The following is a 15,713-nucleotide window of genomic DNA, read 5'->3' as shown; positions in this document are numbered from 1 at the left end:
GAAATGTTCTACCCCGCTCACCTCTATTTCATAGCTCCCCTGGCTTTCTTTGAAACTCAGCTCAAACCCCACTTACTTTAAGGGGTCTTTCCTAGGTAACCAAGTGTTAGTACCCTCCCCTTTCAGATTACCTTCCAGCTATCTTGTATATATCTTTTTTTTTAGCCTAGAATTTTGCATGGGGTCTTTCCCATTTGATGTATATTACAGAGGGCAAGGACAATGTCTCCATCACCAGCAGCAGCATCGCCTTTTTCTGTATCCCTAATATTTAGCACAGTTCTTGAAACATATTAAGCATTTAAATAGTTTGTCCAATGGATAGTCATCTCAAGGTCTTTCTACACTCACCATTGCCACTATCACTCTCATCATCCACCTCTCTGTTCAGGCAGATTCCCCTTTCAGACTGCCTTCTGGCTAATCTGGATATATATTTTGAATAAATAATTGCTTACTGGATAGGAGACGGTTGAGGAATATATTAGGAAATGGAATATATTTGAAATGTCTTACCCATTTGACTAGGATCTCCTTGAGGGCAGGGGCTATGTTTTGCCTTTCCCATACTGAATATGGTGACCCATACATAGTAAGTAGGTGCTTAATAAATCCTCATTGAGTGAATTGAAAGCCTGTACACTCTTATACTCAGCTAATTTCAAGAAAAAATGAAATACTAAAAAAATTTTATAAATGTATCCAGAAATATGTTCTTTCCCTTCTTCTGTGAAGGGTTTTTATCTATCCATCATCATGTATAACCTATCTGTAATAGAGAAAGGGTTTTTTATTGTTAGAAACTAATGAAGAAGGACAGTTTTAAAAAAAAATAGAAAACTGTTCCTTTATGTGCTACATGGCCTTATTGTCTTTTTTGTACATCTACAAAGGAAACCCCCTATGACTGCAGACTATTGCAGGCAGCTGGCAACAATGGATTGGTGACCGAGACCTGGAGACAGCAAGAGTTTCTTTCACTGGTCTCAGATCTTAGGCTCGGACTTTTCTGGTAAAAGACACAAAGTTGAGAGGAGTTAGGTTCACACAAATATATTTGGGTGGGTTTTTTTTTGTCAAGCTCAGCATGTTTAAAAAGGCCTTGAGATAAAATCTTAGTTTCTCCCCTGCCTCTACCAAGTATTTTGCAATAATATTTTATGATAATATCTAAGAGTGAAGTGATGTAAGACAATATAGCTCAGGAGAGAAAGTGAGCTTTAAGGCAAAGGAAACTAGCTCTACTACTTATTTTCTATAGGACCATGGCTAATTGTGTTTCTCTAGCCTCATCCATAAACTAAAGAAATTGGACTAGATAAGCTCAAAATAGCATATTGGGTTCAAACTCTATCTCTGATGTTCAGTTTTTGAGTGATCAGTGGATCAGTTAGCAGACAGCCTCAGTTTCCTCATCTATAAAATTAGGGGTTTAAACTAGATGACTTCTGAGGTCCCTTCCAGCTGTAGAACTATTATCTTTATTTAGGACTATTATCTTTATTTTATTATCTCAGACTAAATCTATGATTCAATAAAACTATATAAATGTCAAGAAGGTAAAGATGATAAGTTCCCTTATGTAGAACTTGAAGATTTGCAAAGCATTTTACAAATATTATGTCTTATTATATATTATTATTATGTACTTACATGTAAAGACAAGGATGGAGGAAAGGGATTTCTAGGGAGAAGAAGTACCTCAAGCTCTATATTCAAAGCTTGACCCATTTCAGTTCACAGTGAACACCCATAACAAATAACAAAGGAACTCATTTATCAAAATCATAGCAAAACAATAATCAGAGAAGGTCTATATAGGAAAATATGTACCAGACAATACAGAATGAAGGAGCTCCCACAACTTAACCAAAAGAAAGGTTACTAGAGTTCACCCAAGAGAAAATTACCAGTCCCTAAGGTGAAGTCTCTTCTGGCTTCCAAAGAGATTCTCTGTGTGTGTGTCTCTCTCTGTCTCTCTGTCTCTCTCTGTCTCTCTCTCTCTCTCTCTCTCTCTCTCTCTTTTTTTCTATCTCTCTTCTCTCTGTGTGTATCTCTCTATCCCTCTCTCTGTCTCTCTCTCTATCTCTCTCTGTGTGTGTCTCTGTCTCTCTCTTTGTCTCTGTCTCTTTCTATTTCTGTGTCTCTCTTTTCTTTCTCTCTCTCTCTTTCTCTGTCTTTTTTCTATCTCTCTTCTGTCTCCCTCTTTCTTTTTTTCTCTCTTCTTCCCTCTTTTTCTTCAATCTCATGATTCATTTATAACTTTCAAAAATACCTACAAAACCTCCCATTCTTCTTATAGAGGTGAGAGACTATGGATGTGAACATGTACTATCAGACTCATTTAGAATATTGTTTAGTTTTGCTGAACTGTCTTTTCCTTTTCTTTTTAATCTCTTTCAAGGGATGGTTTCACTGGCAGAAATGGGGAAGGAATTGATACATTTGGCAGTGAAGAGATTATCAAAACAAGAAATGAACCAAAAAAAATTAAGCTATGCAAAAACTACATAAAATTAACACAACTCTGAACTGTATATGGAGTCCACATAAAGGACTCCATCCTCCAAAAGGAGAAGAAACTGCCCATAATCCTGTTTTGTGTTTGCTTCCATTGTCCTTATCAACCTAACCCAGAGTGCTCTGTGACAGAGGCAACAGGGAATCTCTAAAAGTTCTTCCTAAAGATAAAATCGCACATGGTCTGGGACAATTCTGGGATCTCAGTTAATGAAAGTACAAAATGAGAGCAGGAACAGGAATAATCTAGTCCATATAAATCCCTCAGTGCTGAATACTCTAAGAATTACTCTTGGAGCTCTTCCTCTTGTCATCTCTGATTAATACCCCAGGCAAACAATGCATTTCACAAGTATAATAGGGTTTTACAAGACAAAGGCTGACTGACTCCCCTGAGAATTGAAATTCACTCTTGGGGACAACACACTGAAATTAACCAAAAATCATTAATAAACTTAGGCAAGCTTGAGAAATATTTCCCCCAAAGGAGAAACCAAGTAAAGAGCAGCAGTAGTTATATTAGAAATTTGATTGGGTTGGTTTTTTTTTAAACAAAAGAGCATTATAATCTGCCAGAAAAATATAGAAGAAACTGCAGGAAATAAATATGCTAGATGAGCTGTTCAGTGCTCCTCTTTAAATGAGCTTGCTACTTCTCCTAATTAAATTTGCTTTACTTTATAGAATTATAAAATCACAATTCTATGGGAAGAGCCTCAGAGGATAGATTGTCTAAACCATTCATTTTAAAGATGAGGAAAATGAAGATCAGAAAGGCTAGGTGAGGTTTATCAAAGTTCATACAGGAAGCAAAAGTCAGAGGTAGTACTTTGAACCCAGGACATCCATCCCTTTTAGTGCATTTAGTGTTTTCTTCAGTCATCTTTCAGTTGTATCAAACTCTTCACAACCTCACTTTGGAATTTTCTTGGTAAATGATACTGCAGAGATCTGCTATTTCCTTCTCCAGCTCATCTTACAGATGAGGAACCTGAGGCAAATAGGGTGAATTGACTTGCTCTAGGTCACACAGCTAGTAAGTATCTGAGGATAGATTTGAACTCAGAAAGACGAGTCTTACCAACTCCAGGTCCATTTACTGCATTTATTGGGGTTTTGGGGGGTTTTATATTTCTTTTATTTAAATCTATATTTTATTAGGTCATACAGTACATTCATTTTTAATCTATTTCCATATGAATCATATTGGAAGAGAAAATCCAAACAAAATGAGAAAATCACAAGAAAAAAATCAGAAGGAACAAAAGGCAAAAATAGTATATGTTGATCTACATTCAGTCTCTGTAGTTCTCTCTCTGGATGTTTTCTATTCAAAGTATACTGGAATTACCTTGGGTCACTGAATTACTAAGCAGAAACAAGTTTATCATAGTTGATCATCACGATCTTCTTGTTGCTATGTACAATGTTTTCCTTGTACTACTTGCCTTACTCAGCATCAGTTCATGTAGATCTTTCCAGGTTTTTCTAAAATCAATTTTCTAAAATCAATTAATCAGTTTTTAATAGAACAATAATATTCCATTACTTTTGGATACCATAACTTAGCCATTCCCCAGTTGATGGACATCCACTCATTTTCCAATTCTTTGTCACCACAAAAAGAGCTTCTATAAACCTTGTTGCACATATGGGTCCTTTGCCCACTTTTATGATTTCTTTGGGATAAAGTCCCAGTAGTGATCCATTTATAGTATAGTATACATTTATTTATTGTAGCATAGCATACTATAATAATATAATTTAATATAGTATAATATTTATTATAGTATAATATACATATATTAAAAGTGTGTACTATATAGCACGTATTGAAGATTGCAAAAAAAGAGAGAGAACAATTTCTTCCCTTAAAGAGCTTACATTCCTGGAAATGCAGAAGGAAGGAAGTAAAAAGTGATATATCCACAGAAAATTAAATATAAAATATGTACAAGTAATTTAATGGCATTTTAAAATAATATGTCTGAAGCCATGGGCTAATTGATTCTGTAACTAACTAAAGAAATTGCATTTATTGATAAATATTATACTTTCTATATTTAGACAGTTTTTTGGGGGAAGTCATTATAAAAATGTTTCAAATAAACATTATTTTTCAATAACTTGGGATATCACAAGTGATATTTTTCATCTTATATTGTACTTAACCTATAGGATCACAGTAAAAAGGGCATCAAAAAGTCAGGGAGAAAAAATTATATTTTAAGTGGATCAAAAGAGTTTATTGAAATGCTTTTTTAATGAATTGAATCTTTTTTTTTGCTGGACTGGGTCCTTCTGTATGGACAGAGAGGACAGTTACCTATAATAGATGAGTTAACAGAGGAGCCATTTCTCAAAGTAACTGAATCCCTACAAACCTGCCTGAATACAAGATGTCTAAAACTGACATCGATATCCAGGGGACTCTCTCATGAATTCTTGTCTTCTTGCCACGAATAGACAATTCACAGCCCCTGAAAAGGGAAGCACAGACCATCGAATTTTTGTATTGGAGTGATTCTTAACAAAAAAAAAAAAAAGCTCATTGCTTAAAATCTCCCTGATCAATGCTTTCCCTTTTGTGAGATGTGGTTATGTTTTTGCCTTTTCAGATGTATTTTTATGGGATAATTTTTCTTTTCATCCTGGGCATTTAATTGGCCTTCATTAGAAAAGGAGGAAACACTTCTACAGCCGTCTCATGGGTAGAGTGGCGAGAGATAAGAATAGGGGTCTCCACAGCAGAATGCCTCATGCACATCATCACTCCAATTCCAGCACTGACCATTACCCAGGTGACCATAGGAAACTTATTGAATCTCTCCAAATCTGTTTTCGCATCTCCAAAAAATAGACATGATAATGTCTACAAAGTAGCTATCCTCTAAAATGAGATGATGTCCCTAAACTGTTTTGCAAACTTCAGCATCCTAGATTACTATATAGTTGCAAAAAAATGCTTTTATTAACTTTAAATGATATATACTGGTGAAAAGTGATAGAGCACTATTCACTTGCAGTCAAGAAGAGCTAGTGCATTGGACACCAAAAGTCATGTGATCCTGAGTAATTTCTCTTCTCTGAACCTTACTTTTCCCATCTGTAAGTTGGGGTTACTGATATGTAGAACACTTATCAGTAGGGTTGTTGCAAGGATCAACTGATATCATGTCTGAAAAGTGATTTGCAAAATGCTAATGTGAAATAATGCTGATAATAATAAAACAATAATAATAATAATCATAACCCAAAATAGCTTTATTATGGAGTGCTGAGTTTGGAGTCAGGAAGACCTAAGCTCAAATAAAGCCTCACACACTTGCTGGCTGCTTGAGCCTGGGCAAGTCAGTTAAATAAATTCAGACTCAGTCTCCACATCTATAAAATGGGAATCACAATAGAACCTACCTCACAGGGTTACTGTGAGAATCAAATCATAATATATGTGAATTACTTTGCAAACCTTAAAACACCATATAAATAATGTTTTTATGATTAATGTTATTATTTCACTGATGCATAATGTGCCATCTGTTTGGCACATGTCTAGTTGATGAATAAGCTTGTACATGACCAAAGCCAGTGTTTTTCAGTATTATCCAAAGTACAGCACTCTAGCAGTGATCTGGCCAGCACCGCCAGTCCTACTCTTCATTTATACCAACATATCTTCCATATGGTGATTAGCCAGACTGGCAATCGCCAAGTTTGCTCAGGACAGTGGGATGAGGACTCAGATAGAGATGGTGGGACCAGAATATTGACAGGTTTCCAGCTGATCTTAGCGCCATAGAGAACGTCTCAGAAGTGAGAGTAATAATCTGAGGCTCCAGGAGAAACTGCTTATTTACTTGCTGCATTGTCATGGTTACACATAGATCTTTGTTGGAGAGGATGGAAAAGGGAAGAATCATGAAGCAGAAAGTCAGAAGCTTGTGAGCAAGGACGGGTCATTTTTCGGTTTGAATTTCCAGTGCCTAGGACACTGCTCAGCACCTAGTAGGCACTTAATAAAAATTTCTGAATGACTGAAATTCAGAACACACTTAAGGTCATAATAGAAAACGTATTTGCCCATTTTTCTATCTTATAGAGGATCCAGTGGTATCCCTTCTTATTTTCTACTTTCATTTTTTGTCAAGACAAATTTTATGAGGGAACATGGCCTGGTCATTTAAAATTAATTTTAGATTTAATTAATTAATTAAAATAATTAAAATTTTAAAAATTTAAAAAAAAGCTAAAGTTCTTAGAGAAAACCTCACTATGTCCTTCCTTCACAAAATCTGTGTTCCCTAAGGCTGCTTAACTTAACAAGAGTCAAGTTAGAAACTCAGGATCAAACATCATCCAGCTTTTCTTCATCCATGCCTGGAAAAGACATCAGACACAATCACATGACAATCAGCAACAACTCAAAATATTTCTAATTTTTTTTTTGTAATTCATTGTCTTTTCTGGACAAGTTGTGTCATGCTGTACACCCTGTGATTTTGTTGTTGGTGTTTTTCTTAGAGTTAAACTTTTAGGAAACTGGATAAAAATATATTCAATAGGAGACAGATCATTTTAGGCTCAAAGAACTAGGTCCTGAAATTTCATACACAGATATAACATAGAAGTTTTTCTCTCATGTGCTTATTGGCCTCAAATTACCATGGAAAAAAGTTGGCTCTGTTTTGAAAGATAAGAACTAGTTCTGCTCCAGTAGAGCAAGAGCAATAAAGTGAAACACATCTCCTTTGCCTTACGAGAGAGATGGGAGACTCTGGGAGCAGAATGTTACATACACCATCAGATATGACCACTGTATTAGTTGTCTTTGCTTAAATGATTTTCTTTGTCACAAAATAGGACTCATTTGAGGAAGGGAGGTACTCAGGGAAGGAAATAGATATATCTAAAAATAACTATCATGTAAAAATTAGGGAGATAACAAGTTTTAGTAGATAGAAAATTGTTTGAGGAAGTAGTTAGACCTAAATTTAAGTCCTACTTGAACCACACATTGATTAATGTGACCTGATCTAATCACTTAACCTCCCAACACAAGCAAAAATTGTACTTTGCAGATAAAGGTAATCTATATTGGGAAAGGGAGTTTCCTCATTGAAAGTTCTCTGTACCAGTGAAATCACAGGTTTAATCTTCCCCACAAAGAAGGTTTTTTTTTAAAGGTGGGAAATAAAAAATGGCTGGTTCTAATCTGTTTCCTGGTGATTTCTTCCTATGATATTATTAGGAGGCAGTTAGGTGGTATAGTGGGTAGAGCATTGTGTCTTGAGTCAAGAAGACCTGAGTTCAAGTCTGGCCTCAGCCACTTACCAGCTGTGTGACCCTAAGCAAGTCACTTATCCTGCATGTGCCTCAGTTTCCTTCTCTGTAATATAGGGATAATAATAGCACCTATCTCCCAGGGTCGTTGTGAGGATCAAATGAGGTAGTTATAAAGTGTCTGGAACATAGTAAACTCAATAAAAATGTTAACTATTGTGACTATTATTAGCAGAAGGGCACAACTTACTGGTCTTCACCCTTGTTCACCACAGTACCTTTCTTGACAACTTTGGAGGAAGGCATTAGGGTACACCCATCAAACCAGGGCTCACTCATCAAGCCTGCAAATGAGGAAAAACTGGGGGGAACAACTAAGGTGCCTTTGATGAGACCTGGAGTCAGAAAGGTTTGATAGCCTGGAAAGATGGGGGAAAACTAACACCAATAACATTAGCTGCATTAATAAAGCACATTACATATATGTCATCAGACCTTCTCAACAATGCTGGAGTGGGGGATGAGGAGTTATTATTATCCCCATTTTATAGATAGATAAAAGAAACTGAGACTGAGAAAAGTGAAAATTATTGCTTCAGATAGTTGTGTCCAAGAAGGGATTGGACTGAAATTTTCTTGGCTCCAGCAAACTTAAAAAGGAAAAATATAAAGTTTGGAACCTTTTAGAATTAATTTTTACATTAATTAATGTGAGCCACATTTAGAATTGTATTCAAAGTATAAATTGCACAATAAGGTACAAGAAAAGAATGCTAGATTTGGAAGATGTCGATCCCAGTCTCAGCTCTGCTCTTCACAACCTCTGTACCTTGATGACCATTTAACCTTTTTAGGTCTCAGTTTCCTATGCTATAAAATGAGTAGGCTGGACTACATCTCCTCTGAGATCCCATCCAGCCCGAGATGGAGCATGCTGTGACTATATGGGGATACAATGACAAACAGGACAACTCAGTCTAAATGAAGCATAACTTCTGTTATATTCCATTCATATAGGAAAAATCTACATGTTCTCAGCTATGAGAAAAGTCTATAGGTTCTCAGCTATGTCAGTGAAAGGACACAGTCTAGAACCAATGAAACAATAGCTTTAATGCATGTGGTCTTCTTCAAACTGTGTCCAGATCTGTTCCTTCATTTGTTCTAGAGAGAATCCTTTTACTTATGTAGCTGAGAACCTGCAAACTTTTATTGAGATTTTTGCACCCACAGCATATCATTAGAGATATTGTATGGAATAGTTTGATCACATGTCCTTTATGATTAATTTGGAATTAATAGTAGTCAAAATGACTTATTTGCTCAGTCTTTTTAAAAATAATAACGTTATTGCTGTATATAGTGTTCTCTTGGTTCCATAGAAATTGGACTAGATGAACCCTCCCAATTCAAAGATTCTGGGATTCTGGGATACGTGCAAAGGTTCTACTGCTTCTTATACCCCCAAACACTTGTGAAGCATATCTTGCCCTTTCACTTACATGCAGCCAAGATTTATATTCTTAAGTCCAGCACTCACTTCTTTTCTTGTATGCAGTAAATAACAATCACCCCAGAGAGCATGGGATGAGAGAAATCTGACTTGAGTGCTCATCACCCCATGGATTTGTCTGAAATAACTGTTACTTGATCTCTCTCTCTCTCTTTTGATTGAGAAACTTAAAAAAAGCCTAGCACTTTGATCAGAAATCCCTTTCCCGAGTCTGAATGATATAGCTTTATTAGCAGAAAATTCTGGGAACAATCTTGGCTGATGTGCATTTCAGATAAAAGGAAGTCACTGAAGGCAAGACAAATTTGCCTTAGGGGAAGAAATCCCAAGCTTGTTTGGCTTAATTGAAATGCTTATTTAAAAAAAAATCTTTTTTGTATTTGTTTTAATTGGGAGAAAGCACAACATATTTTTAAAAATTGTTTGAATATATAGAAATTGCTTTCTGTATCCTAAACTTTAAGCACAGTTTAAAAGAAGCTCAGTTAAACAACATATCACCTATGAACCTCAATCAAGTCTCTTTTTCCTCGACTCGTTTTCTCATCTGGGCAATGAAAGTGTTTGAAAAGATTGTTCGATTAAGAATTGGAACCCCCTCATTATAAACTGAGATCTATAAATGGGAAGTGAGTTGTTCAAGTTAATACAGGTATTAAAATCATGGACTCGGAGCTACAAAGGGTTGTAGAGGTTACTATTCCACCTTATTCTCCTTTTACAATTGATGGAGGTCATACAGAGAGTAGCAGTAAAGCTGGACTTTGAACCCACATCCTTTGACTCAAAAAGCAATCTCTTTCTACAGTGGCTCACTGCTTCCCTTTGTAGCCTCAAAATACTAAATCTGTGATTCTAGGATGTCTTATTTGACATCCTTTCCAACTCTCATTTCTATGATCCAATGAGAAATATATGCCAGAGTCAGAGTTTATAACAAAGTAAATATATATACATAAACTGAGCAAGCAAATGAAGATTAATGACAGAGATCTGGTTAAATTTTGAACATGGAAAATAGCATTTTAAAAGAGGTTTCCAAAACAACTCATGTCTATATTGTTGTTTCCAGCTCAGCAACTTTAGTTGAGTCTTTAAATAATGAACCAATAGTCAGCAATCATTTCTTAAGATAACAGGCTCAATGGCAGACACTGGGGATACAAGTAAAAGATAAAAATGAATATCCTGCTCTCAAGGAATTTAATCTACTGAGATGGCTTTATTCCAAGTATTGGGTTTTGCTTTGCTTTTTTTGCCTCCCCTTCCACGTCCCCCCTCGACATACTGATGGGTTAGGAGGATGTTTTAGTATTTCTACATAATGACATATGAAAGATTCAGGATTGGGGAAGATAGGTTGAACAGAAGGACAAGATGAGCACAGGAAAAGCTAGTATGAGTGGGGCTGATCCCTAAGTTTGGAAGGAAGTCCTACATAAGAGCATTGTTGATTTTTTACAAAAATCACGGAATATTAGAGTGGAGGGGACCTAAAAAACCATTTACTCCAAACTGTATCCTTCTACAAATTACCTAACAAAGGGTAATGCAGTTCTGCTTAAAGCTATCCAGTGAGGGGAAGCTTACTACCTCTCAAAGCAGAGGTTGGATAATCTCTTCTCAGAAGAGGTGTGAGAAGGTCTCAAACTCTTCTATTACAGGATATATTGGCAAAGGAATTTCTCAGCTAAAATTGTCTTCTCCCTCACAAATTTCTCTAAACCCTTAATCAGTCCTCTCCTTTACTACTTTATTTCTATCTCCCATATATCTTCCTATCAGATTTATTTCTAGATGTAGTTTCCTCTGTCTTTTTCATAAGCTTCATTGTATTTCTCTTTGTATTCCCTGGGCCAGGTATATAAAAAGTCAGTAATCATTGATTAAGCCTAGATTTATTCCTATTTATTTTCTCTTTTTGCCATTTTTCCTTTTCCCCTTGGAACATTATTCTCTAATATTGTGATTGTTTTAGACTCACAGGAACTCTAGAATCAACTCTGAAGTCCTGATTAGTTTAGTAGTTATAAGAAAAATCAAGGGGAAAAAATGTTCATTTTAAAGCCCATGAGCTGGGAGTTACTTTCACCAGCTCACAATACTATATTTTCTACTTGGCAATAAGAAGTAGAAAACTAAATTTCTATACCAGGAAAACCTTCATTTGCATTCTTTCTCAGTCACTAAATGACTTTGTAGCTTTAGGTAAATTACTTAACCTTTCTGAGACTTAGCTTATTAATCAATAAAATAGAGATAATTATAGCATAAAGCACCTACATTTAAAGGCTGTTGCAAGGATCAAATGAGATCAGGTATTAAAAGCTTTTGCAAACATAAAAATGTTAACTCTTATTATATTTCATTTCAACATTCTTAATTTCCCTGTGATTTACTTGTTATAGATTAATTTCAAAAGATGAAATCATTTTGGGAGGAAAGAAACTAATTACTAAAGCATTTTCCTAATAGTCTTTAGGTAGGGCACTGCTCACTACCCCCCTCCCTTTACTGCCCCCTCTCCACTTGGTTCTTTGACTATAAAAAATAATTTATAATACTTATAATACCCATTTCAGTCTTCTTATGAGTTTGAGAACTTTTCAACGCTTCAAATGTTGTAACCTATGACTCTATTTTCTTATTATTTCAGCCAGTATCCAATTTATGAGGTCAGGCTCCCTTTCTGACTATGGATCATCTACTCTCCCCCTCTAGGCAGAGGGATTTTTCAGTTCTTTCTAACTAAAGACAAATATGAAAAGACACTTGGAGACAAAGATTTGTTGTGACGTTTCTTTGGAGGGATCCATTTTGGTTAAGTAACCATCCAGGTGGAAAAACTGAGTGTCTAAAGTCATGAAATCTTTTCCAGGAATCAAACAATCCATGTAAATTGGCTTGTTCTATGGAGAAGTGGTGGTAGTTGGAGTACTGAATTTCCATCAAGATATAGGTTCAAATTTTACATCAGACACTTAGTTGAGAAAGTTCTATGGCCTCTCTGAGTCTCACTTTTCTCATAGGTAAAATGGGAATAATAATAAATGCAACATTTGCCCCCAAAGGTTCTTGTAAGGCAATAAAGCACTCTATTATTATTATTCAATTTTATAATTTTAATTGACATAAAGACCCATAGTATTGCTGATTTAGAGTGAAAATGACTCTTAGCGGACATCTATTTAAGAAATTCTTAACCTAAGGTGTGTAAATAAATACACACACACACACATATATGTACTACATATATACACACACAAGTACATACATTTATAGATATGTGTCTATGTGTTTAAATGTACACATACATATATCACATATTCTATTCCAACATAATCCTATTACTTTGCTTTATGCATTCTTAACCATTATTCATAGGAGGTCCATAGATGTTAGACTGTCATGTGTGACTATGCCATACAAAAACACAAAAAATGGATAAGAACTCCTGATTTAGTCCAATTTCTCATTTTACAAAAGAGGTACCACTGAACCTCAGGGAAGGTCATGGGATAATACATCTAGAGCTGGAAGAAACCCCAGAAATCACTTAGTTCAATATCCATTTTACAGATAAGAAAACTAAGGCACAGGGAGGTCAAGGCCTGCTCAAGGTCACTCAGCTAGTAAAGTATCTGATCAAGGATTTGAAACCCGGTCCTTTGAATACACGTTTCCTTCTTGGACTAGATTATGTACTCTGATATTATGGATTATATATCATATATGTCAGAAAACATAATAAATCTGCTCTAATCAATGGAACTATTTAGTCTCCCTATTACTAAAGAACTAAATAAAAATAGATAGGTTTTGCTAGAGAGTGTATTTCCACAGTGATTATTTTATTTTACTTTTCATCCAAGATTTCACTAATTCCTAATGCAGAAACTTTCTTGTGCAATGCATATACATTAGCTTCTATTTTGCAATTTATGGACTTGCGAATGAAAAGTTAAATGACTTGCCCTGGATCACATGGATAGATTATAATAAAACTCTAGCCAAATCTTCCTAATGCTATCTACAATATTATACCATGGTATTCCTTATCTTATTACCTTATTAATAATCTTTAAATGATTTGTTAGTACCACCTCCTCAGTTTTCCATCTATAAAAAGGGAATAAAAGTTCATGTACCACCTTCAGTAACTCAAAAGGTTGTTGTGAGGCTCAAGGATTTTGTAAACATTAAAAAGCAATATATAAAAGTCAGCAGTTATTGTTCTTTCTACTAAGGCAAAAAAATCCCTCGAGGTCAATCCATAATGTATGATCCTTGCTCGTTTTGCAGAATCTCAGAATCCTAATATTGAAAGCTAGTGTGGTATCGATCAAAAGGGAATTGAATGGGGAGTTAGAAGACTTAGATTCACACCCCAACTTTTTCCCTTACTCCTCAGAAGACGGAACTGTAGAGAAGTGTCAAAGAATTAAATTTAGGCTTTGTGAAAAGAAAAGTTTCCCAACTTTTAGAGGAATCTAAAAGGGGAATGGACTACATGTAAAAGTAATGAGATCCCTCCTCACTGGCAGTCTTAGAGCAAAGGCTGTATACTTTAATGGGGATTTTTAGTGATATAGTTTGACTAAATAACCACCAAGATCCATTCTGATTCTTTGTTTCTGTCCACTGATTCTGACTTATGATGAGTTAGCCACTTCATATATAAAAATGTTTTATATATATATATAAAAAAGTTTTTTAAAATTATTCTTGCTCTATAGAAAAAATAGTGTGCCTCCTCTGATTTACATTCAAATAGACCACACAATATACTATAAAATCTTTTCAACTTTTCACTTGTAAAGTTTTCCTGTGTAATATATTCTGGCTAATCATCTATGATCTACCCTTTTCCCCTGAAGCAGTTTTCTTGTTTTAAAGTTTGTCCTACTGGCATATATATAATATTATACTTATTAGATGGGGCTTTTTGTTGGTTTTTTGGTGGTGACCCAAGTGATAGAGAAGTATAACGTTGGACTACAAGAAAAAAACAAAATAGAAGAAAGTGTGGTACAATAGAAAGGGTTTGGAATTGGACGTCCTGGTTTCAAATCCCTTTGCCACTTACAACATTGGTTACTTTGGATAAGTCATTCTATCTATCTCTCTGGGTCTAAGTTTCAACACCAATTTTAAAAAAATAGGAAGGAGCCCTGAATCTAATATTCTATGTGTCTTCCAGGTTCATGGTTCTTAAAAAGATAACTATGGACTTTTCTAGAAGAAACAGATTAAATTATATTTAATTTTTTTCTATTTATATTATTTTATATTTTATATCATATATATTTGTATAATATTATTACATTTTTAAATATTATATTTAATTTATATTTAACTTATCTTTAACACATTATCTTTCACCCAGAGATTATGTGAAGCTAGTCCTAGAAACATGCAATAGTGAACAAATAAAGTAGTTGTGAGTGTCCTTTTCACTCGTTCTTCATGGAAAACAAAAGGAAGAAGTTTTTAAGAACAGTTGTTCTTAAAATGATATAAGTCTTGGGGCTAGAAGTGTGTTGTGGAAGTTTGGAGACTCATGGCATAGATTCAATTTGACAAAAGGCCTCTTCTTCTCACCTTATATTCTAAACTCCAGATGTCTCACCTTCTTTTGGGACCAGATTTTGAGCTTTTCCAAGTCCCAACTATTTCAGATGAGGGAACTGAGACCCAGTGTGGTAAAGGGATATACAGGGGACGAAGAGATGGAATTGGGTTTCCAATCCGGGTCCTTTGATTCTAGGGCAAATAATTTTGTTTTTTTCCCACTGAGCATGGAACTCTGTTGCCAAAAAATACTAAGGTGAGAAGTATAGAGAAGCATAGACTCCAGGTCTTAGATGATTTTGCCGGCTACTGATTGTTTTCTGGGGTGGGAGGAGAAGGGAGGAGCACAGGAAGTTTCTTCTCCTCCCACTGAAGCCCTGCCTCCCAGGGTTGGACAAGGACTGACATTAGTTTTCTTTCTCCCTCTTGCTCAGCCCTTCAGCTCCCAAAGCCCACACAGTGTTGTGGAAGTTAGGGGGTTGGTTCTTTTTCCTTTTTTTGGTGAATATTAGAAGAACTTAGCTAGAAGACAAGGGGGCCCAGCTGGGGAGAGCTAGTCCAGCTGAAGAATTGGCCGGGTTGGCCGATCCAGCTGTCCAAGTGCGAAGCTAAGTGCTTGAAAGAGGATTATTGCCGCCCTAGAATAAACAGTAAGTGAGAGAATGCCAGTGGAGTGCAGAGCAGCGTTTACTTCCCCGGCCGGAGGGGTGACTTGTGCAAGAGGCTTGATTTGGGGAGCAAAAGTGGGAAACTGATGGATCAAGGTCCATTTGCAAGAGGGGTTTGCTGCTGGCTGTTGAACAAGCGCTTCAGAAAGCAGGGTTAGGGA

At 35.7% G+C, this 15,713-nt stretch overlaps 1 protein-coding gene across 7 annotated transcripts in view; it reads left to right on the top strand.

Annotated features, from left to right (window-relative positions):
• The window catches only part of PEX5L (peroxisomal biogenesis factor 5 like), a 262,094-nt gene that overhangs the window by 66,067 nt on the left and 180,314 nt on the right, over positions 1–15,713 (top strand). For 2 of the 7 annotated variants that reach the window (XM_031957710.1, XM_031957709.1), the window contains exon 1: positions 15,130–15,534. The exons of 4 other annotated variants lie outside the window; for them this stretch is intronic. The gene's annotated coding sequence lies outside the window, so the exon portion shown is untranslated. Of the gene's footprint in view, positions 1–15,129; positions 15,535–15,713 lie in introns of those variants that run through there. One more of the 7 variants, XM_031957716.1, reaches the window with a different exon arrangement.

The sequence above is a fragment of the Sarcophilus harrisii genome, chromosome 3 (genome assembly GCF_902635505.1).
Source record: "Sarcophilus harrisii chromosome 3, mSarHar1.11, whole genome shotgun sequence".
Taxonomy (NCBI): domain Eukaryota; kingdom Metazoa; phylum Chordata; class Mammalia; order Dasyuromorphia; family Dasyuridae; genus Sarcophilus; species Sarcophilus harrisii.
This window is presented reverse-complemented; position numbering and strand designations above follow the sequence as displayed.